Source organism: Numida meleagris, chromosome 2 (assembly GCF_002078875.1).
Source record: "Numida meleagris isolate 19003 breed g44 Domestic line chromosome 2, NumMel1.0, whole genome shotgun sequence".
Taxonomy (NCBI): Eukaryota; Metazoa; Chordata; class Aves; order Galliformes; family Numididae; genus Numida; species Numida meleagris.
Genome location: NC_034410.1, coordinates 57,747,318 through 57,774,369, shown reverse-complemented (window position 1 = coordinate 57,774,369; position 27,052 = coordinate 57,747,318). Strand labels below are relative to the sequence as shown.

The 27,052-nt window shown below is 41.3% G+C and overlaps 1 long non-coding RNA gene across 34 annotated transcripts in view; it reads right to left on the bottom strand.

The window, feature by feature from the left end:
• LOC110393160 overlaps positions 1-27,052 on the bottom strand; it is a 267,894-nt gene that overhangs the window by 51,512 nt on the left and 189,330 nt on the right. For 23 of the 34 annotated variants that reach the window (XR_002434842.1, XR_002434849.1, XR_002434847.1 and 20 more), the window contains 4 exons: positions 17,025-17,102; positions 14,147-14,244; positions 2,242-2,329; positions 1,624-1,807 (listed from right to left, as the gene is read on the bottom strand). This is a non-coding gene — a long non-coding RNA (uncharacterized LOC110393160). Of the gene's footprint in view, positions 1-1,623; positions 1,808-2,241; positions 2,330-14,146; positions 14,245-17,024; positions 17,103-18,820; positions 18,888-19,020; positions 19,057-27,052 lie in introns of all 34 variants that reach the window. The other 11 variants (XR_002434831.1, XR_002434836.1, XR_002434824.1 and 8 more) reach the window with 5 other exon arrangements.

Genomic DNA, 27,052 nt, shown 5'->3' with positions numbered 1-27,052 from the left:
GGGAAAGATAATGTTGTTTTGCTTTTTCACTGGGATCACCCCAAGGCAGTTTAAAGTGGTGAGCCTGAAGGTCACCACTGCTGCTAGCCACTCAGAGCAGCAGCAGAATGGTTTCACTTGTCCTTAGACAAAGGGGGAGTGTCTGGTTCATGACAGGGAAACGGTGCAATATACATATGTTGCTCCAAAAGTAATGCCTCCTGTTTATTTCCATGGTAACTACAAAAGACACAAAGAGCACAATAACACTATTCAATAGAGCAAGTTCTCAGCTACAGAACACTAATTTTCAACAGTCACCACCATTAGCAATTCATTTTCGCCAGCAATGAATAAGAGCCTCCATGCTGTGCTTGTAAAAATCTGCACCAGCAGAAGTGACCCGTTGTCGCTGTCACCACTGCTGAAACGCACCACCCACCACCTCGCTGTGCTCACATCCACTGTTTGGTCTCCAGAAACATTCAGCAAGTGTTGATGAATGTCAGTGGGTGCCATTTTTTCCACATGGGGGCATTCAGTGACACACCTTTGCCTCATGCACACTTCCATGTCAGACGCCATACTGCCTGACTGCCCCTCTGCTGTCATCTGTCACACAGCAACAAAATGTAATGGAGTATTGGTGGGAAGGTTCAACCCCTGCTGCCATACCACCACCATCTGCCTCTGACATTGTGGGCCAACATAATAATATAGGAGTCATTACTTTCAGAGCAGCCCTTGTAAAACACAAGGGTTTCTGTCAGGGAGCCAGGCTTCTTTCCTCAGAGTTTTGTTTCTTGCAAGCAGGAACAAGAGGTACAGCCATGCCACATTCATGTCCTGCAGACACAATCTTACACAGCTTCTCAGCTACTAAACCCTGCACCCACCTGGCTCAAGCCCAGGTGTTCTGCAAGCACCAACTGCTTCTGACAGGTTTGTGTACGTGGCCCATGATGGCTTTCCTGTCAATAGTGGCCCATGTACATTTTTAGTCTGTGTGCAGTCTAGGAGGTGTATAGAAAGGAGATTTAACAACATAGGGTTTGGTTTGGTTCATGATGAAAGGGTCTCACAGGATGCTTGTAAAAATGAAGACACAGATCAGATTACCAAAGTACTGTTTAAATGTGTGTGTGTTATGTAAAAATACATTATTTCACTATGGATGCTTTCTGAAGTAAAACAGAGTGCGACAGCCTGTTAGTTTGATTTCCATAACCAGCCCTGCTCAGCTGCCCAAATCAGCTAAATAGAGACATATTTTTAAAACTACAAACGTCCAGATTGCGAATCCCTCCCTCATGCTGGCAAGTAGTCATGCTAATGAGTAGTCTCCTTGACTCCAGGGGAAAAATTCTTGCCAGTAAAGGTTTCACAATCCCACCCCGAAACATTTATGAAATGATTAATCAATGTGATCTGACTTTAAAAAAAAAAATAGAAATTAAGAAAAGAAGAGGAAACAGGGGAAGGCTCTTTTGAACACTGCAAATTAAGGTTGAGGACTAGGAGATACTGTTGTGGGCTTAGGCAGAGCAAGGGAAGAACGCACTGCCCCTTTAGTATCCCCTCACGGACAGAAACTCGTTAAAACCAGAGAGAACTAGAACAAAAGAGCTTGGCAGCCTCATATACCTGAGGGGCTGGACTCGCTTCTCCATGAAGTTTCCATTCTGCTTCCTCCTCAGGTCGAGGTCCAGTCAGGCCCCCATAGGGAGGAACATATGGAAAGCAGTGGCAGCGAGTTTTGCTCCACCTGCAGCTTTGCAGGGCTGTGTCCCTTGATGCCCTGTTTGGGATCGCTCTGCATGGCCAAGCACTGTAAAAAAGAGCTGAGAATAGCCAGAGTGGAAGCATGCAGGGCTTTAAAAACAAAAGCAAACCCTTACAAAGCACCCAACCCTAAAAGACCTCTGCTGAGCACAGCGTTTCAGCCAGAAACACACCGCTCTGTCTGTGGTATTCAGTAACACCATATACACAGCTATGCCCTGCTTACTGCCCTCTGATTTTTACCAAGTTTTTAAAACAGAAAACAACTTGCTGCACACTAGGCAGCTCAAAGCAGGTGCAGTCCGAAGTGAATAAGAGAGGAAATCAGTAGGCTTTGGATTTTCTTGCTCCTAATGGCTGACACGATGCCTAATGCGCAGGAACAAAAGTCAGTGAAGAAAAAGTCAGTGATGAGCACCAAACATGCACTGTAATTTTACTAACCCTGACTTGTACTTGTTATTCGCTGATCATCCTTACCCGAGCTGTAATGACTTCAGAGGGAAGGCAGTTTGTAACCACAGTTTCTTTTGTTGCTGTTTTTGTTTTTATCTGTACAGCTCTAGATCTGCAAAAAATATGAATAAGAACAGGATCTTTCCCAAACTGTAGAAATAAAATGCAGCCATGTGGATCCCAACATAAAAGCAAGTGTCAACACGTCTGAAATACTGTGCCTGTCATAATTGAAGCTCACAAGCAATTTTGATTTTGTTTTCTCGGCACAAAACTTGCAGACGTTCATAAATGGGCTGACAGAAAAGTCAGCAAGGAGAGAAGCCTGCTGTCCTCTGAATGAATTAGGGTTGGTTGATTTTCATTCTGTTTATTTATTTGCTTATTTTATCAGGCAGACAACCATTATCAGCTATTTTTGATTCCTCTTGCCTAGTTCTAGCTGAATCTCTCAGAAGGACGAAGAATAATTCCTTGTCTAATACACTGGTTGGACACACAGGTATGAACATCCTGGCTTTAGCATGTCCTCTTCCTTTTCACAAACTTAAAATTATTTGACGTGTCAAGTTAGAAAATACCTTAAATCGAACAACAGTTCCATCTTTTTCAGTGGCTGAGACTTTCCAAAACCAGGGAGGAAATTTAGCCAACCCTGAAATAATATAAGTGACTTAATTGCCTTGAAGATGGTGAGAACATCCAACTGTAGTCTTTTCCCCACACCCTCCACAACTTCCTTACTTCTAGTTTATATTATGTTATTGAAAACATGACAATATTAAGTCCTTCCTGAAGAACCTTTTCAGCTTTCTTCTCTGCTATACTGCATGATCAACACCGAGCATGTTGAACATATGCTTTAGTGACTGCCACAGCAATAATTCAGAGAACCAGTTTCCTTTCAAAAAACTTCAGAATAGCAAGGGGTGGGGGGAGGGAAGTTATCAGGATGCTGGAAAGCACTAATACAGTTTATTAGACAAACCCTGTGTGGATGCAATGGCAGCTCTGCTATCAAAGGCAAAAACCTTCAGGCATTTTACATCCCATAATCCCAATGAAAGCCTGCTTTTGCAGATATCCTTCAGTTTATGAATCACTGGCCATAGTATACAAAATCCCTTATTTAAGTAATTATAGTACAATGCATAAATCTGCATGGTGGCTGACGTTATATAAAAAATTCCAAGTCAGTGTCAAAACTACAACTAAAATAAAATAAAAATCCCAACTGGAAACAACTGCCTTGCAGTAAACACATTTTGTGAGCTGAGGGGATGCTCTGATACAATTATATTACGTGTGTCCTGGGGACTGGACAGAGAACAGCTCCTCTCTCCAAGTGAAAACCATTTGTTTTCACTTGGGCTTCAGTGCACCATTTTGAAATTGAACACAAGAAGATCTCAAATCTTAGCCCTGGCCTTGGCCATGCATTGGCCCAGTAATGGGATTGGCTTCTATTTCTTCAGCAGAATGAACCAAAAGCCTGGTATATCAGAAAATTACCTAAATTCTACCAGATTACACATAGGCCCATCTCTGTACTCTGTCCTGATTTATCTCCACACCTAGACAGCTCAGCTTCTACATTCAGCAATGGAGAAAATAGTCTATCTTTCACAAAAAGCCATTATTTGCCCAACTTTGGCTTCATCTACAGACTGCATATTTCACCAGAGCTTATATCCTTCAGTTGGTCCATAGATCAGACTTGGAGTGACAGGTAGGACATATTTGGGCAAGTCAGGTCCAGATCAGACCAAGTCTCAGTTATACCCACATAATGAACAAAAAAAAAGGATAAAGAAGGGCAGAATACATTATAATGTACTGAGCATGATGGATGTGTATAATTTTGATTAATTAGAAAATATGCTCTCTTCCTCTGCTTAGAATTTAAGAACTGGTGAGGGCCACATCAGAAAAAAAAAATTGATCTGGAAAACGAGCATTTCTTTTACTGTGTGGATTTTCAGATTTCTTATTTAATAGGAAATATACAGTCTTCCAAGAGAGGTCATAGTTTAAAAAAATGTTGGTCTGGATCACACTTAGCATTTTCGGAAGTCTTCTGTACCTCCAACAAGTGCACTATTCAGTACAAACGTTATCTTCTAGATCCCAGCGCGAGGAATCTGCAGAACAATTGGAACTTGCTTGGCAAGTAGAAAAATTATAATCACCACAGAGCACAAGGTCAATCCATGTTTGGGAAGTGTTTTATGAACTGGAAATCTTTCTCCTAAGTACTTCACTACAGCCCAATAAAACATTACGTACTTGCGGAATTTTATCCTGTTAAAGTTGGCAGAGATTTCTTCCCCAAAGAGCATCTTTGGTTCAGATTTAATTTAATTTAATTTCATACCCCCCAGAAAAACAATATATATGTTCATGTGTAGATTCACAGGCACCTGAGATGGTCTAAATAACATGATACACAGCAACCAAGGCACAAACACCAAATATGTGGTGAAGATGGGGAGAAGCAACAATTCTCATGCAAAGGTTGCGTTATCGAGCTGCCAGAGCAGGCTGTTAAAGAAGTTGTAAGTTTTTGTCTGAAGGAAGGGAGAGCCAGGTGACAGAGGATTTTCCTGGGTTAGTCTGCTTTTTGATAGAAGTATCAGTCACTAAGAGTACAAGTGGTTTGAGTTAAGAACACTGTGAAGAGTTTGGCAGAAATTGGGACTACTCTGTACATGGGATGTTGTGATTCCTCCATCTGCAATTCCCTGGGATATGGTTCTCCTAGCCAACACCTGACAGGAAATATTTAGGAGGATATAAGTCTTCCTTAGAAGAAAATTACAGCAGAGATGGGTCCAATATAACAACTAAAACATGAGAAAAAGGCTTTCACAGTTTGTGTTCTAGGTGCCTAACTGAAATCCTGGCTCCATAAAAAGTCTTTTGGTGTTCACTTCTATGAGGCCAAGTTTGCTAAAAACTAGATAGCTTTCATATATATTTGACATGCTGTGTTGCCTAGCATCAGTCAGAGAAGAGCAGATTTAATCACACTCTGAACAACAGACATAGTGTGCCCTGAGATGGAAAAATGTTTGGTTTGCATAGACCCATGCAACAGGTAGTCATTTAATGATATAAAAAAAAGTGCTGCCATCCTTCTCATTAACAGGATTTATTTGCCAGACCCAGGGAAGCATAACTTTAAGTACATTTTTTTGAAACAGTTGATGTATTTATGCTGTTTTCACTTTTCTCTGAAGAGCTTTATTGATACAATACCAATATTTTTTTATTCAGAGATCATATTGCTATAGCATGACAACTGATGAGAGTGCTGTGCCACAATATCAAATCAACCATTTTTTTTTATATATGCATATAGATTGTTTTATGGCTATAATGTAAAGTATAGAGCAAAAGATCCAGACTTATTGAAAATGGTCATTAAGGCTGCTGTACAAATGTTTTGCTAAAAACAACAACAACAACAACAACAACAAAAGTGAACAGTCAAAGGAAATACAAGAGATGGAAAAGAGATGCAGTCCATTTACTCTTGCAACTTATGCCAGTTTGACAAACCCATTGCTGCCATAATTGCAGCAGTACACAAGAGATGAGATGGCCAGTATCTTTTTCTAGTCTTCCCAGCATCTATATATAAAACTCATGACACAGAAACAAATAGTTGCCCAGCCACTATCCATCATATTCAAGAAGTTGTGGCTGTCAGACAAACAACACTCCCACTCTTAAGAAAGGAGAAAGGAAGACCTGGGGAACTACAGGCCAGTGAGCCTCCTGTCTGTGCCTGGGAAAATCATGGAACAGGTCCTCCTGGAAGCTATGTTAATGCACATGAGAGATGAAGAGGTGATCCAAGAGAGCATGGCTTCACCAAAGGCAGATTGTGCCTTAATAATCTGGTGGCCTTCTATGACAAGGTGATGGCATCAGTACTCAAAGGAAGGGCAACTTATGTCACCTACCTGGACTTCTACACAGCCTTTGATATGGTCCCGCATCACATCCTTATCTCTAAATTGTAAAGACATAGATTTGAAGGGTTCAGAATTTAGAGGATAAGGCACTGGTTGTTGTGGTCATCAGCTCTATGACCAGGTGGAGGGCAGTGCTGAACAGTGTACCTCAGGGGTCTATCTCAGGACCAGAGCTCTTCAACATCTTCAACATCAGTTCCAAGGTGAACTGACACAGGCAAGGTTGCCAGCGGCTAGATCAAGTACTAGACCAGATTGTCAAGGGTCCCATCCAACCTGGCCTTAAACATCTCCAGAGATGTGGCATCCACAACCTCTCTGGGCAACCTGTTCCAGCACCTCACCACTCTCTCAGTAAAAAAACTTTCCCCTGACATCTAATCTAAATCTTCCTTCCTTCTAAATCTTCCTTCCTTCAGTTTAAAACCATTCACCCTTGTCTTATTGCTATCTACCCATGTAAAAGATAGATTTCCCTCATGTTTATAAGCTCCCTTTAAATACTGGAAGACTGCAATGAGGTCTCCCCACAGTTTTCTCTTTTCCAGGCAAAACAAGCCCAGTTCCTTCAGCCCATCCCTGGAGGTGTTCAAGGCCAGGCTGGATGGGGCCCTGAGCAGCCTGATCTAGTGGGTGGCAACCCTGCCCACAGCAGGGGAGTGAAATGGGATGATCTTTATGTGCCCTTCCAAACCAAGTCATTCTATGATTCTATGAAACAAAAGTTAAAAGCAAGCAATGTTTTCATAAGGCATGTCTAATGCCTAATATCTGCTTGTGTTCATGGTCAAATTGTGAGTGAACACTTAAATGAGTGTGCATCCTTGTAAGATGGATAAACACGTGGTTCATGAATGAGAAAGAGACCAGAGCTTCTAGAAAAAACGTGCATTCATCTATGTTCCTTTTCCTGTACCTCCCCTCAGCAGCCACCCTTCTGAAAACCAAAAGAATGAGATGATCATCAGAAGAAAACAGCATTAAAAAGAAAGTTACTAACCCCACAGCTTTCCTAATGACTTGGAATAGTCTGAGTAGCCACCAACTGAAACAGGGATCCTTGGTCTATTGTACTATATCATGTGACTTCAAGAAAATGAGATGGGAAGGTAAATATAGAAAGTAGGATTTAGCGTTGTTGTGTCTGAAGAGGGACAAAAAAACCCTCTTATGGTTGTCAGAGTGAAAAGGAGGGTGACACTCTTACAGAGTTAGAGGAGGTCAATAAATCACCAACCTTATCTTGCAAACAGAGCCTGTGACTTCAAAAATTAGCTCATTTATTCTGTACAATTAAATTTATTGAAGTGTGACAGAAAAAGTTTAGCAGTCGCTGATGCAGAAAGGCAGCAACAACGGGGGCAGGCAACTGAGTGAATGACACAATTAGTTGATTTTCATTTTATTTATCAATATAATTATTGAATTGTATTTATCCTATTTCACAGATTTTTACCATTATTACAGCCTGGGCCTCAAGGGAAAGAATTAGTTCAAATTTTCAGACTAACTTAATGTGATTATAGAGCAGCTAATAAAGGAAAAGTTCTATAAAGTGCCACACAATCTTGTATTCAATGTCACCTCACCATCAGGCTCTGAAATCCAGAATCCATTCATGTATAGGCAGGAAATTGAATATGAATTGTGAATACACTAGGTGGCAAACAAAACTGTTTGCAGGATCCCACCTTGATGCAGCCTTAAAAGAGCCAAGATTCTTCCCCAGTTTTAAACTTAGGGATATGTTTCTTTCTTACAAGAAACAAATAATAAATAAATAAGCACTGCACGCTCTGCCCCCACCTCTACTTCAAGCTTCAGTAAGCTTCAATTATTTGGTAATGTTGTGAAAAGAATGCAGAAAAATTGGAGAAAGACTGCTGTGTCACAGGAGCAGCAGATGAATATGGTTCTTACACAAAATTGATCATTTTGGTTCAGAGTATAAAAATATATAACCTCCGAGTATTCAGACAGTACATTTTTAGCAAACTAAAAGCTATCGAACAATGACAAAAACATCTACTAACAAAAGCAACTTTTTTCTAGTCCAGTTCAGGTTAAAATCATCTAGAGTGCTCTAAGTTACTCTGGCTCACTTCTTAGCATGCCTTTTTGTCATTCCCAATGTCTGCTTTTGGTTTTGAGTAGGTGAGACACTTTGAGACATGCTGGACTTGACTCATGCACATATTCCACCCTTGCTGTCTACATACATGAGGAAGCAAACATATGTTAAGCAGTAAGCTATATAATAACTCATGTCCTTTCTCACAGGTTCAGGAAATTAGACCACATGCTATTGCAAGTGCCTAACTTTTCCAATGTTTTGAAAGACTCTATTTCCATTGCAACTAGCTTATTCAGTTCTACCCTCCACTTCCATTCCATAAAAATTAATTTATTTGCTCTGAGGTACAGGTCATTTTTCTAAATGTTGGTCAAAGTGCCATGGAGCATTGCATAAAACTTTAAAACATGGAGAGGGTTCAGAATAATTCTATACCCACAATTAATAAAAATAAATATTATTCATAATTAATAATTTACTTTGAGTGATGTGGCCAGAATTCCCACCACCAACATATTCAAGTTACCAAGACCTTGATGTCTGAATAGGCTCCCATTATATTTTGGAAACTTAGTATAGTGACTTCTGCAGCAATGGGCAAGAATGGAGGTTTCCATCTATAAAACATATAGATTAACAGAGCTAATAAACTGGTACTCGGTGGAATTATTTCAAGTTAAAATTGATGCATGCTACCTACAGAAAAAAAAGGGATCAAAAGGAAGAAAGCCATATATCACACATTTTGCTCTGTGTGTCACATGTTTTACTGTGTGTATTTATTTTGGGTAAAACTTGGAAAGTTACCTCTCCATTTATGTTTACAGAATTACATGCCTTGCTGGGACCTAGAGCTGCTGGGAATCATTCCATAGCAGCACTGTGCAGTGATCTGCCCACCTCCAGTGACACAAAAGCACAGATGGTCTTGTCTCCAAAAATCTTTCACTGCAGCATCAAAAAGAATATAACAAACAAACAGATTGGACCAAAAAAAAAAAAAAGAAAAAAAAAAGAAAAGGATCAAAACCAAAATTTTCGGTGTTTAACTGGCTGGAGATGTTTCAACTTCCGCTTGTATTAGGTATCAGCAGAGAAGAATGGCATATCATCAAGGACTAAATTCTTACAATCTTTGCAGAATTCAGCAAGGCTCTCACCAACAAGGAGAAGCTCCATATGAGGGCATGAAGTGGATTTCTAGGCGTGACTAAGGATTCAGCAGTACAGTAATTAGGAGTACACTCTTCTGTGGTACTTCGTACTCCAAGAATCCCAAATTATCCTTCAAATAGAATATCCCTGTGCCATGAGATTCCACTTTGGCAGGCAAACCCCCTTCATCCAGAACCTCTCAAAGGAGATGAGAAGTGTTTTTGAACACCAAACAACTATATTTTGCTGGAATAAGAAACCTTCACTTTTTAAAGCAGTGTAAGCTGGACTGACTAAGTCAAACACAATCATTATAAAATGGATAACATAAATCATTTTTTTCCCTACCCACTGCATCCTTACAGGTCAAGTCCTTCCTTTCAAGCCTGGCTTCACTCAATTCAGTTGATATTTGGAGCACAGCAAGCCATGCAAATTCCCTTCTGGTTCATGTGAAGCTTCTTCTTGTTATCCCAAAGACACTTGATTAGCTGTTTGCTTCTTGCTCATCTCTACTGTCTCCCAACCTGTCCACCTGGCAGGAGACCTCTCTAACTGAGTGATTGCTCCTCCCTGTCTGCCATGCCCTATTACCCTATTAAATGGTAGAAGTCACCATTTTTCTCCCATAAGGAATGTAGTCGAACCAACTACTTCTTTTGAAAAAGTAATGTAACCTACAAAATGAGAATGAATAAAGCAGACATTTGATGACTCTCCATCACATTTTGGCACTATCTTGATTTTCTAGTTGGAAAACAAAAGCCCAGGAATGGAATATCCAAGATAATAAAGACTACCAGGAACTCTGCCTTCCCAGGTACCTCTCCTGAGTCTCCAGCTCCATGATGCTGGCTTACACAGCATGCCATAAAACCTTATACAAGTTCATTGTATACGGTTTTACATCTGCTGGAAACTCCAGCAGAACTTGCACACTCTTCCTTTAAAAGGATATTGTTCATCTGTGTATACACAGCATTGAGCATGATCCATCTGATGTACATGGTCTTGTTTCTTAAAAATGTCAGATGCCTGGAGGATGCTTTTCTCAACCTGCAATTAACATGGCTTTGCTTTGCTCTCTATTTTCCAAAATAAAACCTTTCTAAGGGCTGTTTTGTTCAGAGATGAATGTGGTTTGTGACTGACTTCCCACATTAACTCTGCATTGCTGTACAACTGTCAGGACTTTTCATTCCAAATCAAATATGGTTTGCTAAATAATTATTTATCCTTGAAGAGATCACAGAGGCCCTAATGGCAGTATTTCCCCCTCACCCTTCCATATGCAGAATCATTACTTGAAAGGGCAATGTGCCTCAGGTTTCCATACTACCCACCAATTCATCTTTTCTTCAGGCCACATTATGCATAAAAATTAATGTGCATGAAAGCTGAAGAAAGCCTGCCCAGATCTTCAGAGGACACAAATTAATTGCATACAATCACTGAGAACAAAATGCAGAGGAACCCTGAGAGTATGATGTTCCTGAGCTCCTCTAACTTTTTTTTATTAAAAGGGGCCCAGCAAACATTAATTAGCAGTTCTGCAAAGCACAGAGGACGCTATCATGTCATTTCCTCTTTCCTTATCATAGTTTTCTTAACCTAAAAGTAAGGATTTACCTGTCTCCTTGAAACACTAAGCACTCCAGTGCTTTAAGAACGCTGCTAGCAGAATTCTGGGTCTGAAAAGGAGCGAGCTGGAAGAAAGGAAGGAGATGATAGACTCTTCCACAGCATGGAAGAATGAAGTCAGAAGCTGAGATGAGTTGTGCAATGTTTCACGGTGAAGGAACCCACTTCTCCATACGGTTTCTGCTGGATCCACTTGTACTTGTCCTGAGTTCGAACACCAAGCAAAAATCCCCTACAAGACAGCTCAAATGCTACAAAAAATCACTCAGCTCTGTCAACTCCAGCTTCCTCATCATTGTTCTACCCAACATTTCCATTGCAGCCTCAGTCAGATTATAAAAAGCTTTGCGCAACAGGGCTAACCTTCTCACGAGCTGAGCTTAGAGGGGCAGCTTACTGCCACTTTAAAACTAGTGACTTGGATGCAAGAGTGAGCTGTAAATCAGTGGCAAAGCAGGGCCAGTACTCACATTTCATGACTCTCCTCCCATGGCTCTGATGAGACTATGCTGAGCAGTCTATGCTCAGGCCTTGTAGCACCACTTACACAAAGTTTGACAATAGGTAAGACATATTAGAAGAGTACAGCCTAAAACAGACAAGTTGTAACTGCAGATGATTATGTCTATGAGTTAAATCCTAAAGGAAATGGGGAATAAACTATGGGGAATAAAGTATTGATAATGGGACACTGAAAAGACTCTGTGGGAAAAAGTACGTTTTTTCTGTGACTAATTCTAAGTAAGAGAAACTGATACAGACAAAAAAAAAGTTCCCTTCTCACAATGGTTAGAATATTTGAACAGTAGGAAACCCATCAGTGTGAGGTTAAACCGAAAAAAAATGCTTTGAGAAGAGAGATGCAACTAAGTACGCCATAGTTTCAGGGAGTAGGCCAATACAAAAGACTTTGGAAGAAGAAATTGTGTGTTTAACATCCATTACTGGTCTTTATGCTATATAAGACATCAGAACATCAGCTAGGCCTCATCTCTGCATCTGAGTCACCAGAAGTCAGCCATCAGAAGAGCACACCATTGCTGAACAAGGTCATCAAGAATAGTGAGACAAGCTCTAAACCATGGGTGTCCAACCTTTTTGCTTGCCTGGGCTGCATTGAGTGAAGAGGAATTGTCTTGGGCCACATATAAAATATATAATATAGTTAATATATGTACGTAGCAAAACTTTTTTTTTGTGTATTTTTTATTAAAACATTTAAAAAGAAGGCAAAAAAAATCATAAAACTAATGGGATATTTGACCTTGTTTTTGTGAAACTAATGCATCAGTGTCTGGCTTGATGGAAGTGGTTGCAATTCTTAGTGAGTTCTCAAGGTACTTGCCAGAGATTTTTGATCTAATTTTACTTTTCCTGTGCTTCATCCTTGAAAACAGTTGTTCACAAATATATGTACTGCCAAAAAGTAATGACATGATTAAGGTGGGATAGTGAGGCGAGGAATATTTTCTCTAGTAAGATAGGGCTTTACCATGTCTGGTAAAGAGACATGATCTAATTTTTCATCAAGTTGAATGTCTGATTGCAACTCTATTTTTTCTGTGCCAAGGTGTAGACACTGCAGATGTTGCAGTCACTTTTACCTTTCCAAGAACTATGTTTAAAAATTCTTGTGATGCACATCATGTGTTTCATTTGTTATTAGTAGATTACACTCTACAAGTTTGCATTCAGAAGCCTTATTGATTGGTTATTTTTCGGCAATTTCGTATGTGCTACCCCTTTTGAAACTATAAAATTGGGCTTACATGAGAACGTATTGAAATTATTTGCAATTCTGAAATATGTACTTTTTCTAATTTTGAAATATATATTAATTCTAATGTTTTGAAATATATACTGTTTTTCTTGTACTTTGCTTTTATTTGTGCTTTGGATTTTATCATAAAACACTTAATTTATTATATTACTTTCATGTAAAAAAAATACACAGTTCAGTGAATGTACCAATTCTGAAAAAAAGTTAAAATGTAGGTATAGAATGCATTACTAATTGATAATTAAATAAGAAAACTTACATGTCTGCTTAATAACAAAAACTATGTGTCTTCACAGGCACATACACATGTAAGTAGGTTGAAATACTAGTATCAGGACTTGCCAAGTGGCAGAAGCACATGTAACGTGAAATGCATGTTGGGTTTTGATTCAACTGAGCGTGTATGGTGGGCATGAGGGGCACACCAATGTCACCTACGTGGCCTATGCTCGAGCTACATGCAATCAATTCATGATAAATTTTGCTAAGAATCACATATTAAGGGTAAAAGTTTATGATCTTGTGGGGCCACACTATTAGCTGTCCAGAGCTTCATGTGGCCCACAGGTTGGACACGCTTGCTGTAAACAGTAATGGATAGTGGAACGACGAGACAACAGAAGAGAAGTTTGAACTGGCTATAAGGAATCTTTTTCCCCGACGAAGAACGGAGCAGAGGGGCTGCTGGAGTTCAAGGAGCGTTTGGACAATGTACTCGGACATATGGTCTGATTTTTGTGTGGTCCTGTGTTGAGGCAGGAGTTGGACTCAGTGATCCTTGTGGGTCCCTTTTAACTCAGGATATTCTGTGGTTCTGTGGTTCTATGCTGTGCATCTTCCTTGGAGGTTTGGAGGTCTTCAGGGTGCACCTGAATAAAGCCCTGAAACTCATCTCATGGCTGATCCTGCTGTGAGCAAAATGTTAGACTAAAAACCTCTGAGGTGTCTTCCAACTGAATTATCCTGTGATCTTACCTCCTTTGAGTTATTTTGTCTACTGCATATTTTCTGTCCCTGCATGAGAAAAGAAAGTAACTCTGTATTTAGTACCAAAGACTCTTGAAATATTTGGGTTCTGGTCCCTTTTGTAATGGCCAATTAAGTACCATTGCAATTAGACTACAAATGAGTTTAATATTAGATGTGTAACATCTCTGTATTAATACCCAATTTTGACTTCAGTGTAGCAAGTAAGTAGTTTCCAGCACAGAAAGGTTTGCCACTGTGCACTGCTATACATACTACATATGTTACGATGTTATGCTACAGTGACCCATAAGAAGAAAAGTATATACATACACATGGGAAATTAAGCTTCATCTCCTGTGGCTGAGGCTGTCCAAATATCCAGCGTTCCATCACACTCTTCCAGCTCAGCGCCATCTTCTCTTGCATTTCTGCAGGATGAGAACATAAGGAAATGCCATTCCTTTTACAGCTAAATTCGTGCTATAACTTCAACTACTTCTGAGATACTGGTACTGTTTGTTCTCCAAGCAGCAACTTTGAGGAACTTTAACAGTCACATATTGCTCAAAGAAAATTCAAAAAAAAAAAAAAGAAAAACGAGCTGAAATTTTGGTGGAGACCCTAATTATGAGCGCAGAAGCTGAAGTACATATTTTTTCCTTTAAGTTCAGAACGTCCAGACTGTATAAATAGAATTTCTAACCCTTCTCAAGTAATCTCATTGGTGCCAGATATTTAGTGCAATGATTTCAGCAGTGAATGTCAAGTCTCTCTCAAATATTTGCATGCTTCCTAGCTCCTAAACTGACATTCTTTAATTTAAGTAGATATAAGTGAAATCTGCCAAAGCACATGTTAGATAAGATATTTAAGATATTTAAATGATACAGGCCACAATGAGAAAGACACAGAGCACAAGCAATACTCATTAGAATGAGTATTATAGTGGCACTGGCTCTTCTCATTACAGTTACTTAAACAATACATTAATTAAAAAATCCTCAAAAACCCAAACTCAAAACTATGCAAGATGTGTGGGAAAAATGCCACACTTTTGCAATCTGCTCTTTATAGAAAAAATAGCAATCCTCTCTTTATTCTCTTTGTTATTTCTCTTTTCCCTACATAACCCTTGTGGAGTATATTATACGTAACAAAGCAAATAAGGCAATGGAAAATAGGTGAGGATATTAATTCCTGCATTGTACCTCTGAGCAAGTTCATACCAATACACTGAAGCGATGGAGGTAGTTGCAAACTTAACTGAGAGCCTGATCGAGTTACTAAAAGAATTCCCCAGTCTTTTTGAAATGAGCCCTTAATACAAATTGCTCCCCTCAGTTCATATTATTGACTTTTGCCCATCCTTTAAAGATACAGTAAGCTTCCTGGGTCAGATACTAAGCTCTTTTTTATTTTACTTTTCTCACGAGAGCACTTGATGTCATTCTGTACCTATCTAACTTCCTACCCCATAGCAAAGCCTTTTGAATCTGTTGGCACATTTCAAGTCAAGTTGCTAGAGGACTAAGAGATGAAAGATGAATTTCCACAAATATTGAGAAAGTAAGGAATCGGCACACAAAAAAATTGTAGTGTTCTAAACAAGAGAGCCCTAAGAAGAGCTGTGTTATCGTATTTATTAGTCGCCAGAGAATCCCCAGAGGCAAACACTTTGAGGAATTTCCCAGCAACAGCCAAAGCCTGGAACAGAGCTCGCACCTTCTTAGACACAGGGTAATTCAGCCACAATGTCCAAACCACAGAAAATGAAGCTTCACATGTGCTGCTATCAGATCCTGAACTGCAGCTGGATACCACTAATTGATCACATCCACCTGTCAGTTCAAGGCTACAGAGGACAAAGGAGTGTATCTAAGCCTGCACATAGGTGCCCACAGTGCCATTCATATGGGCTGAAGGAGCCTGACAGCAAGTCAGTGAACTTCTGTCCCTCATCTAACCATGGGTCTTCCTTCAGAGTACTGAAATGCCTTTAATTCTTCTGCTGAGCATGTCCAGAAACATAACAGTCTTGATGAGTTTGAGCCAAACCTCCTGGAGCCTTTATACCATAGAAGCCGTTTGGGACTGAGGAACTAGGTTCTCTAGTGCTGTTAATAACTTGACTTAGTACATGAGTCTCCACTCAGACAGAGAAGAGGAGACAGTTCTGTTGAATCTGTCTTGTTACATAAGCAGCAAGAGCTCAATTCCTAGGATTGCACAGGAGATGCTCACTTTTGTGGATCTGGTCACCTTCTGCCCAAGGTGCCTGCATTTCAGGTAACTTTCAGAAACATTCTCTTAACCAGAAGCCTAGAGAATTAGAATTGGCAGATGATGACAAAGATTAATTACAACCCCTCTGTTTTGTCCCGGCTGACGCGATCAACCAATAAATTCCCATCCAAAGATAAATGTCTATGAAAATGGAACATACCTTGAACGTGCCAATCTCTCTCCACTGACTAAGAAAGTAGCCCAGACCATTAGCTCTCTATCTGCTACATAGGTAACAATTACCTTAACCACCAAACACCTTAACAATCTGTCCTTTGGACTCCTAAAACCCCAACTCAATTCCCAAATCCTTGGAACTTGAAACAGTTTTATTCATAATAAACAATCCAGACAATTTTGTCAGATTCATTTGGAACATATTTTGAAATCTATAAATACTTTTCACATCTCTATATGGTAAATTTAATGCCAAATTTCAAGTCTTTTCTGATGCCAAATCATTTTAGTAGAAAGCTTTTTAGATAATAGGATCTTTCTTGTATTATGCATTCATAAATTTCCTTCAGTGGAAGGGGTGTAGTTCAAAGATCATCTCAACACTGCTGATTAGTTTCTTAATTAAATTATTGTGTTTAAAAAAGGATAAATAAATACTGGTCACATGTTAAAGGGACACAAAAGGAGGTCACATCACTTGAAAAGGCTGCCCAGTGGAACAAGAGCAACAAAACATTGCATTTTTCTTTCTGCAGAAGTGCATTTGCAAGCAGCTAGTGAGATCTGCCTCCCTCCCAAGAGGTGAATTGAAAACCCGGGGCTGAGTTTCCACAAAAGAAGGGGTCAATCAAGGGTATGTAGTAAGGTGGAGTATGAGGTTTACAGCAACATAACAAGTTGGCCCATTCATCATTACACACTACACATGTCCTAAATTAGGAGAGCGTGAAGTGGGTGGATACATTACATTGTTTCCTGAAAGGCAGGTTGGGTGAGTCGTTCTCCTTCCAGTTCTTTGAGATTCAATGCCACATCTCCCGGGAATCTGTAAATGATAAGGGGGTAATATTTGTTGGCTGTCATGCCATAGACAGTCAGACCCGCTTACAACTTTTACCAGGCTTTTACTGTACATGTTTTTAATATTCTCTTTTCTGGGAAGCTGCAAAACAAACCACAATCCAATGAGCAAAGTAGCACGGCACAAAACAAAATTCCAGAGATAAGAGACATGCTGATAATACAGTTTTGACGTTTGTTTGGGAGCACTGCTGAACTGAATACCAGTCCTTTACCAGATTAATAAATGTATGTCTGCTCTATCTATGCACCTAAATAGCCCCTGTCAGTGCAGTATCTGAACACTTTTAAACATTAGTGAACTTATCCTCATAGCACCCCTTTGAGGTATCAAAAGAGACATGAACAGATCTGTCTGAGGTCAGATGAGAAACATGGCAGAGCATGACTTTCAGTCTAGAATTCTGGTTCCCCATAACCACAGCAGATGCATCTATATTTTAAGGTCCCTCATTGTATCTGTTTGATACTGATTGTCTACATGTCCATCGAGGACTAAACTAAACTTGCATCAGAGGAAACTATGTTGGACATTAATTTGGGGCTCCTCACTACAAGAAAGATATTGACTTCCTTGAGCTCATGCTGAGAAGGGCATTGGAACGAGGGGCCCAGGGAGGTGGTGGAGTCTTCATTTCTGAAGGTATTTAAGCAATGTGTGGATGCCACACTTAGGGACATGGCTTAGTGGTGTGACTCAGCAGGTGAAGCTGATGGTTGGACTTGGTAATCTTGAAGGTTTTTCCACTCTAAGTGATTTTATGATTATAACCACAAAGAAATGAGGAACTGGGAAAGAATGATGCGGCATCCCCTTCACATAGATTTTTTAAAGGGCACAGGAATGAGTATTTTGAAACATTAAACTGGCCTGTTATGTTCTATACCTGCAGATGCACCAGCCTAGGATATTACGTACTATGTTATACTATCTTTAGTTTTGTAGCACTAAGTTTGCAGAACTTAAATCACAAGTAATGGTGACATTTATTATCACCATAGTGAAATAAGGTTAAGTCTAACTCTGTTGTGTCAGAAGAAATATGCAATAATATATCTCATCAAGCTATTGAAAAGAATCAAACAGCTACAAAGGACCAGGTATGGGCTCTCTCAGCCACATTTAACCATAGTAGGTATGGACTATAGGTAGCATTAGGTGTGATAAAAATTAAAGCAACTTTCAGAAATTATCTCAGCAGCTGATCAATTGAACCAACAAGATTAAAAGGCAAATGAAAACAACACATCTTCATGGGAGAATGGTTCTTACAGGAGTCCAGTCCAAATCCTTTTTTAACTCATCAGAGAACTTCCATATAACTTAGGGAACTTGGACTAGGCTTCCTCTTTTATAAAAATTGATCCAAACATCGTGTTTTAGACAGAGCTTAATTTCTAGGGAATACCAAGAAGTTTAGCACCCTCCAACAAAGTCTCTTGTGATGTACAGCACATTAGCATGGGATTTCTGAATATCTGGAAGCCTGAGCATCCAAAGTCCCAGAGGAAAAGTGAGTGCATATAGGCATCAAGTCAGATGCAACCAAAGTGCACACAACTTACTCCAAGTGTACTCATCAACTCATGACACAGAAGCACTAAAATACAGGCATCATACCACTGAGCCAAGCCTTCCAGAAAGAAAAAATATATATATCTGTGGATACATTCTTGACTTACATGACCCATCCACAATTTTGCAATGCATCTTCCTGCCCTTCCATGTTTGGATGGGTTTGCCTCCACCCTGTTTATAGAGATAAAACAGTAACAGGGGAACAGCTGATATAAAGCATGTGTTCTGAATTATTTATGTTTTTTCTATTTTTTTTTACTGGAATAAAAAAAAAAGAAGAAAAAAGCAGAAATACCAAGCATACCTGTTCAGTTATGCAGCAGAAATGGACTTAGGGATCCTGTAAGAAATACAGCCCAATGTAAAAGTATGGTTTGCATTTTGTGGAGAAAATACATGCTACATCATGTATGGGTATGTGAGTTCCCCATGGATTAAGCAAACGTCACCATATGCTACAGGTCAAAAAGTATGTATGGGCATGGGCATAGATACAGATATCTATCTCTTTCTGCCATTTCTAACAGCATGCAGAGCTGGAGTTCATAGCAGGATCTGGCACTGAGAGACAAACACGTGCATGTAAATGTGGCCCAGCAGAGATGAATACATTTGCTTGTATATTTCCACTGCATCAGGAGTAGAAAATGCAGTTTATTTCTTCTTTTTTGCTAATCTGTGGAGGGCTTAAGTTGCAAAGGCCTCACAGCATGCCACCTTAGAGGGCACTCATGACCCAAGCCACAAAACCCTCTGGATAACCAAGATGCAGATATAAACCCGAGAGTTTCCAGATCCAGCTCACCATGCTAGAGAATCACAACTTCAATACCATCTTCACTGTTCTCTGGGGAGGAGTCTAAATTCAAAACTTTTCAGAGCTACAGGACTGAATTATCTGTTCATGAGAGATCATTTATCTGCAGTCATGGTATGCTGCATTTATCTGAAGATTATTTTCAACTGTCCCCTTTCCAAAACTTCTGATAGAAGTGCTGGTAGATGTTCACTAGCCTGTCATGGATAAAATGAATACAGGGAAATCTTGGAAAGACATCAAGCAGAGAGGAATCTAAATCACAATGATGAGATACCAAGTGTGGATAAAGATCCAAACTTAGCCAGGGCCTTAGACCCTCTGCCTGGGATTTGGTTCACCACTTTCTGTTCACAGTGTCAGTGCTTACAAAACTATCAAAAATTTTAGAGCAACTTCTCCTATTTGGCCCTTTAGAAATTCAGGCTCATTTTGGTAAAAGCTGGGAAAATTGGCCTTTTTGGCATGCAGTCTTTACTTTTGCCTCTGGGAAGCAAAGAAAATAAAAATAGATCAGTAACTATAGCTTGAGAAAGAGGTGTTTACACAGCCCATGCAATAGAAAATTTCACCCAGACTTCTTTTATTTCAGAGTGTTTCATCTTCATATTACCTTTCCAGATTTACATTAAAGGTAGCTCTTATCACAGATATCTGATTCAAATCCAAGGCTGAACCTAGAATATCCTCCATCTCAATCAGCCCCTTTTAGCCCCACACCTCCCTATTACAGTGCTTAAGCCCTGGTCCAGAACTGTGGCAGAGATTCCAAGCTGTCCTCTTTAAAAAAATGAAAAGATTTTAATGTATTTTTAAACTTGCTGCTCATAAAGCAATCCTTAACTTCACTTTAGCCTGGTTCCCTGCAGGCAATCCCATAGTCACTTCAAGAGAACCTGTCCTATTGCTCCATACTTCTTGCCCCTGAGTTAGTATATTCTGTTCAGCAAATGAAAGAGAACACTTGCTTACTAGCGTGACAATGCCTAATAAGTATATTGAGAATATTTACTGCAAGCTTATCTCTTTCCCTTTCTCCCTGTAAGGCCAGAAGCCTCTCCCTACAGACTTTTCATGCTCAAGGCTGGAGCTGACCATCAGCAAGGTGAAGGTGCCATGCAGCAGCACAGCTGCTCCCTGCTCACATGCAAAGTCCTTTAGGGGAGGCTACGAGCACCTCTGCCCCTGCCTTGATAAACATTGCTGTCCAGATACTGAAACCAGTTGTAGATCTCCCCTTTGCTTCCATGATGTATAGATACAGACCACTGACTCAAAAGCTCTGTACTCTAGGATGCCTCTCCTGTTTAAATCATGACCATTTTTATTTATGACAATTTCAAAATCCAGTATCTTGCAAACTCCCAGGGCTCAATACAAGTCACATTAAGTCCCTGTGGAAAACAGATTCTTCCATTTCAATAATACACAGTTTGTTTAGAAAGCTGACAGCTCAGAGGAGACTGAATCATGGTTCCTGCCAAGCTGGGGCCTCACACCACAGTGACAGGGGCAGTGACTAAGGATTTATTTTTTCCCACAGTAGTAGAATTGAGACAGCATTCATGTATGCATGTTTCCCTGTATTTTAAATGATGGCTGTTAAAGGATGTCCCACACGCTTCAGGAAACTGCAGTACTTAGAAAAACCTCTTTGTTTAGCCACCCGCTCTGGAAAAAACTAATCAAGACATGTACCCGCAGCAGCCTCTTTGTTCAGATACCCCTGCTAGTCTTTAAAACACAAAAAAGGTTCTAAACTTATGTAAAGGAGATACTCAATAAAACATTAACTAGATGAAAAAATATGTCTTCTCCTCCAGTTAGCACATGGCAGCCTCCCCACTAATTTCATCCATTCTCATGCATAGGCCCAGCACTTACCCACTGCTGTCTCACAGGCCTTCCCCCAACCTGCTGGAGGCCTGGGCTAAATACCGATCTAGCCCCAACCCCATCCAACCACTAGTACCTTCTAACATCTTGCTGGCTTCCTAACTGCAAGGAAAGGGGAGTTCTTCTTCCTTACCCTCACTCCAGAAAATACCAGGCTTGTTAATCACACAAGTCCAACACCACACAGTGGTAAAGACTTCCTTATAAGCAGCGGTCGCTGTTGCAATCCTACAGAGTCCAAATGAGTTCCCTCTCCCCCCAGGGGAGAATGTAAGCACCACAACAAGCCCACCTTTTCAAATCACTCAAGAGTTAGCACAGCAACCAGCAAGAGCCATGCAGAGATGTCTTAGCCCACTGTCATGTTCAGGAGATTTTCATGAGCTCTGCTCTGCTGGAGGGAGAACAGGATGCCCCATATTGCCCTCTGTAAAAGCTACTTTGCTCTCCACTATAGCCCTCAAAGATTCATAGAATGGATTGGGTTGGAAGGGACCTTGAAGTTCCAACCCTCTACTGGGGTTGCACCCACTAAATCAGACACTAGATTAGGCTGCCCAGGACCCCAGCCAGCCTGGCCTTGGACACCTCCAGGGATGGGGCATCCACAGCTTCTCTGGGCAATCTGTTACAGCACCTCACCACTCTCTCGAGGAAAAATTTCCCTCTGACATCTCGCCTAAATCTCCCCTCTTTTAGTTTAAAACTGTTCCCTCTTGTCCTATCTCCCCTGTTCAGGGGCATTTTTCCCCCTCTCTCCAAAACTGAAGCAGGCAGAATAAAGTGGCTTTGCTCTTGCTACTCACCCACAGCTTTTGTAATAAAACAGAACATGCACCAGCTGCAAAGAAATAAAGTCGATACCTCCCTTCAAAGCAAATTACACAGCTTTCCATGGCATATTTTTCCACTTTAAAACCATCCTGAGAATGAAAGCAGTAAGTGGGCACCCTTAGGAGGCTGGGGACAAGCACCAGAACAAGTTCCAACATAAATCACTTGCATAGCCACAGATACAAAAATGATGAGGACACGGAGAAACCCATGAGGAAATCAACCATTTTGTCATCAGAGCAGGGCTTGAATATTGTGCAGTAAATATGGCTAGGGGCCACACACTGAGCAGTAGGGAGAAAACTAAAACATTAAGTTGCTACTTAGTAATTGAGCACAGCCCATTCTGTGCACTGAATAAGGAAAGGAGGAAAGAAGGGGAAAATGGTAGGAGTGTTTGTAATTAAAGGGTACAGTAGAAAAACAGAGTCACAAAGGGCCTGAGGTACCATGAGTAACTGGCTTTCCCTTACCTAAAAGCACCATGCACACAAGTGTGTGTGTGCATGCATGCTGTGCACATGCAATTACCCCATGGATTACATAAAATCAGCTGCCAATTCCATGGAGAGGCTTCTACAGAGAAGGGAACTGAGGTTAAAGGAATGAGTGATGGAGCTCTAGCAGCCAAAAGTTATGCAAAAAGTCAGAGTATACCTTTCCTTACATTGTGCACACATATACCTAAATTCCCACTACTGCAGAATTTAGGCAAGTAGGAATTACAGGCAAGTTGCAGGTTACCTACTGGAAAACAGCAGCCTTTCTCACACAAGTCTGAATGCATCCTTCAACCACCCCCACCCCCCCACTTTTTTTTTTTTTTAAATGTGCGTGCATTCAGTTTCAGTGTGAACAATGGTTGGAGGAGGAATTCAAGATGCCCTATTCTACTGATAATCGTCAGTGGGAAGCTAGACACCTACCCATCACTTATACCTTTAAAAAACCACCTTCAAAAGTCTGTTTGCCTGCAGATCACACAACTCTGTTGACTCTGATAAAAAAAGAGTTGTTCCAGTTTCTGGGATGGGCTAGAAGGAGGGTGAGTGTAGCTATTCTTCCCAACAAGGTCTGGGTGGAGCTGCAAGAAGCAAAGCAGGCAGTGAATGGGACAGGGAGGTGGGCTGGGGTGGAGAGCAGTGCTGCGGCGGCAGCAGCTGGGCTGAGAGTGGAGTGGGTAGTGGTAGGAGAGAAACCAGCCCACACTGTTTCTTGCAGGCACTGGACTGTACGCCTTGTTCCACTCCAGGGCAGAGCACAGACATTTATCTGAAGCACGAGGCACCACCTTTTCAAAACCTACCAAAGTGGCCAGAAATTTTTCCATGGGCTTGGCCCTAGCAAGGCCAGAAAGCTGACTGTTAATCTCTACCATGTGCGTTGTCTCTGCATTTGCAGCAGGGTGAGGCACAGGGGCTCTAATTTTCACTTGCAGCTTCCCAGCACGCCTCTCCCCCTCACTGCTGGGCTCTGCTACCTCTGCCCCAGCCATTTCTGCCGCCTGCTGCCCAAAGCTGCAGAGCCACAAAGGTGGTGAGGTGCCACGTGGGAGTAAAGCTCGCCACTTAGAGCAAATATTATTTTTCAACAGGAAGACTTAAAAACTTTTTTTCCTGGTTTATTTTTAGAACAATGGTAAAACATACAGATCCTGGAGGCCTCAAGCACTTTCCTGCTGTGTTGGTGACTTAATTTATTTCTTTAATTTGTTAAAACCTCACCAAAAAAAATGTTATTCTTTGGAGACTTTGCTAGCCCAAATTCTGCATGTATTATTTGCTGCAAAAGATTAATGAGGTAACAGAGGCAATTTTAATGGATTCCCTTCATTTTCTTTCTCTCTCCCTCACTTTTCCTTTTTATTTTTTTTCCGACCCATAGCAGTTCAGGTCCATGAATCTGCTAAGCGCGCTCTGCAGACAGAACACAGGGTGCAGAAAAAGGGCACGAAGTCAAAAAGCCTATTTCAGTACTCCTCTCCTAATTCTTCACCAGCCGGAGAGGGAGCACCATTCTCCCGCAGAGCAAGGGCCTCAGCTGCACTGTCCTCTGCAGTGCTTGTAGGCAGCTCGATGCACCGAGGTTATAAGAAGGCTGTGTGTGTGACACGGGCTAGTCCTACGCATAGCTGTGAGGTGCTGTCAGCCCGCCCGGCGATGTGCTCAGGCCCTTCTCTTGGCTCGGGTTAGAAATCTGCTGACACTCCCAGAGACTCTTGGGGAGCATTCTGGAGCGTGGCTGCAGAAAACTTCCCATCGACCTGCTCCTCTTACGGGAACGGAGTGCTGCCTGGGGTGTAGCAACAACACAGGCCTTGGCGGTGATGGCTGAGAACCAGATCCATTTCTCTTACTTCACCCAGAGTAACCAGGCTATTTGTCAAGAAGATGCACTGTGCTCAGCAGCATCTGAATGCTTTTGACTCTCTCAGCCCACATACAGCCTCCATTCCAGCACAGCTCTGCGGGGGAGATTTTGCTTAATAGGAGGTGAAATGGAGACAGACATGAGGAAAACAAAAAGGGAGGGACCACAGGGAGAGTGGTAAAGATGCTGAGGTCAGGGCAGAGAGAGATGTGACAAATTCCTTGTGATACCTTTACAGGCAGGGTAGGTCTGTAATGGGGCAAGGATATGTAAAAGAGAAAAGAGATCACAGCTTCATGCTGCACGAGATAGGAAAAGTAAAGTGTAAGTCTCTCACAAGGCAGCCAGCAAAGGCCTCCCCTCTTCTTCCATATGCGGGGCTGATTTTTGAGCCCGAATGAACCAAAGAGTAACTGTGAGCAGTCACTCCTCTGCTTTGCCTTCCTGCCTTCAGGGAAGTCTGCTCATCACTTTAGGGCTGGAGACTCTGTCCTGTTTACAGAAGGGCTGAACAACAAAGGACTTGTAGCAGGACTGAGACCAGGCCATTCACCACATTATGACATTCAAACCACTTAGAACAGTTGGAAATCTGTCCAAATCAAACCACCAGAGAGAATACACAAGAGGAACAGAGGTCAGGGGATCACTGGTGGTCCAAAGGCCACATAAGGTCTGTGAGACAAATCCATGCAGCTTGATACTTCTGCCACAGCCCTAACCCAAACACCATCGAGACCATCACCAAGCACTTCTGAGTGTGTGGCTGGTGGAGCACAGAGCCTCAAAACCTGCATTTATGCCTGCATGGCGCACACATGTGGGCCATGGTCAGCCAGAACTCTGTAGGTATTTGCATGGTCTGTTCTGCAGACACAACTGCCTCCCTCAATTGTTGATGCCACATAGGCATAAAAGCTCCCTGAACAGTCAGGCCCCTGCAGTGCACTACTCAAACAAATATACCAGCACATTTTCTCATCCTTTTTTGCCCCCAGAGTAGTAGATTTCACCACACGGAAATAGCTGAGCTATAGTGTAGGGATGAGGAAAGGGTGTGAGAGTACCTGTCTGGAGCAGCCAGCTCAGAGTCAACAGCACACAGTAAATAACCCTAACGCTGGATGACAGAGCTGGCACTCTCCCCAGAGGTGCCAGAAATGTCACAAGCCACAACAGAAATGTGCCAATGGTTCGAAGACCTCACAGAAAAAAATTTACAGCACCATATCTCATAGCTTTTTTTGTTATGTTGTTGTGAGCCCAACTTCCTGCTCTCTCCCCTGCCTCTGCCTCCGCATTCTTTGTCATTTACACAGAAACCCACGATCTCTGTTCCCAGTGTATTCAGGTCACTGGCTGCTCATCCCCAGTGGCAGCTACGTCACCCCGACACAGAAAACAGAGGGCTTCATGTACTGTGCCTAATGCTGGGATCCAAAGGAAGGCCTGCTGAGGGAGGGAAAAAAGATAGCTCTGTTTTGGTTCAGACTGAGAAGTGAGCTCACTTGAGAGGAAATGTCCCATGTGCACTCATCTTGTCAGAGGCAAGACTTCTGCCTGCACTGAATGCTGTACTATCAGACACGGTAGCTTAGAGCTACTTCAGGTATTCCTAGATGAGTTGCAAGCACAGCCTTATCCCCTTTATAATATGCTGAAAAAGTATGAATGTTATTGCTACCAACATAAAATTGAAATGTCCAGAGGTAGCCCTAACATCCTGGAACTTCACTAACTAGATTCTCCAGTATATCACTTTGATCAAAAACTCACCGAGATTCTCCTGCATTTCCCTTGGACTTTCTTTTTGATTGGGATGACACAATCAGCAATCACTCAATCAGGTATAGTAATGGTACTTTAATAATCCCATACACAGTAAAGATTCCCACACATGTTCATTTAGAGTTGGCCAGAGGAAAGCCAAATATACAATATACAAACAATTATAGATCTGTGGCCATGCCAAGAACTATTCATGCACTATATGGGCCCAAGAGAAAATGTAATAAAGATTAAGAGTAATATTAACTCATATATGGAAGTAATAGTAATTGATGGATTTCTGTATAAGTACCTCCTTGATCCTGGCAAACCCCAGAAAAAGGACTGGTTTGACATTTTCCTACAGCTGTCAAATCTGTACCACTGCTGTTGCTCTAAGGGTCTGAAATCTAAAAGGATGCTAAGCCATGTTCCTTTGTTTTGTTACACAGTAATTAGACCTATCTCATTCACCCAGTTCATGACAAATGCTTCTGCTTCATTCGCATCCCAAGACAACTTCTGCTGCCCACTTCAAACGCCCGTAAACCGGTGACATTTTTGCATTTTTTCCCAAAAAAAGGCATCTTCTTCCTCTAAGTTTTTGCTCCTCACAATCTTTAGCACACAAAACAGACAATATCAGAAGTTT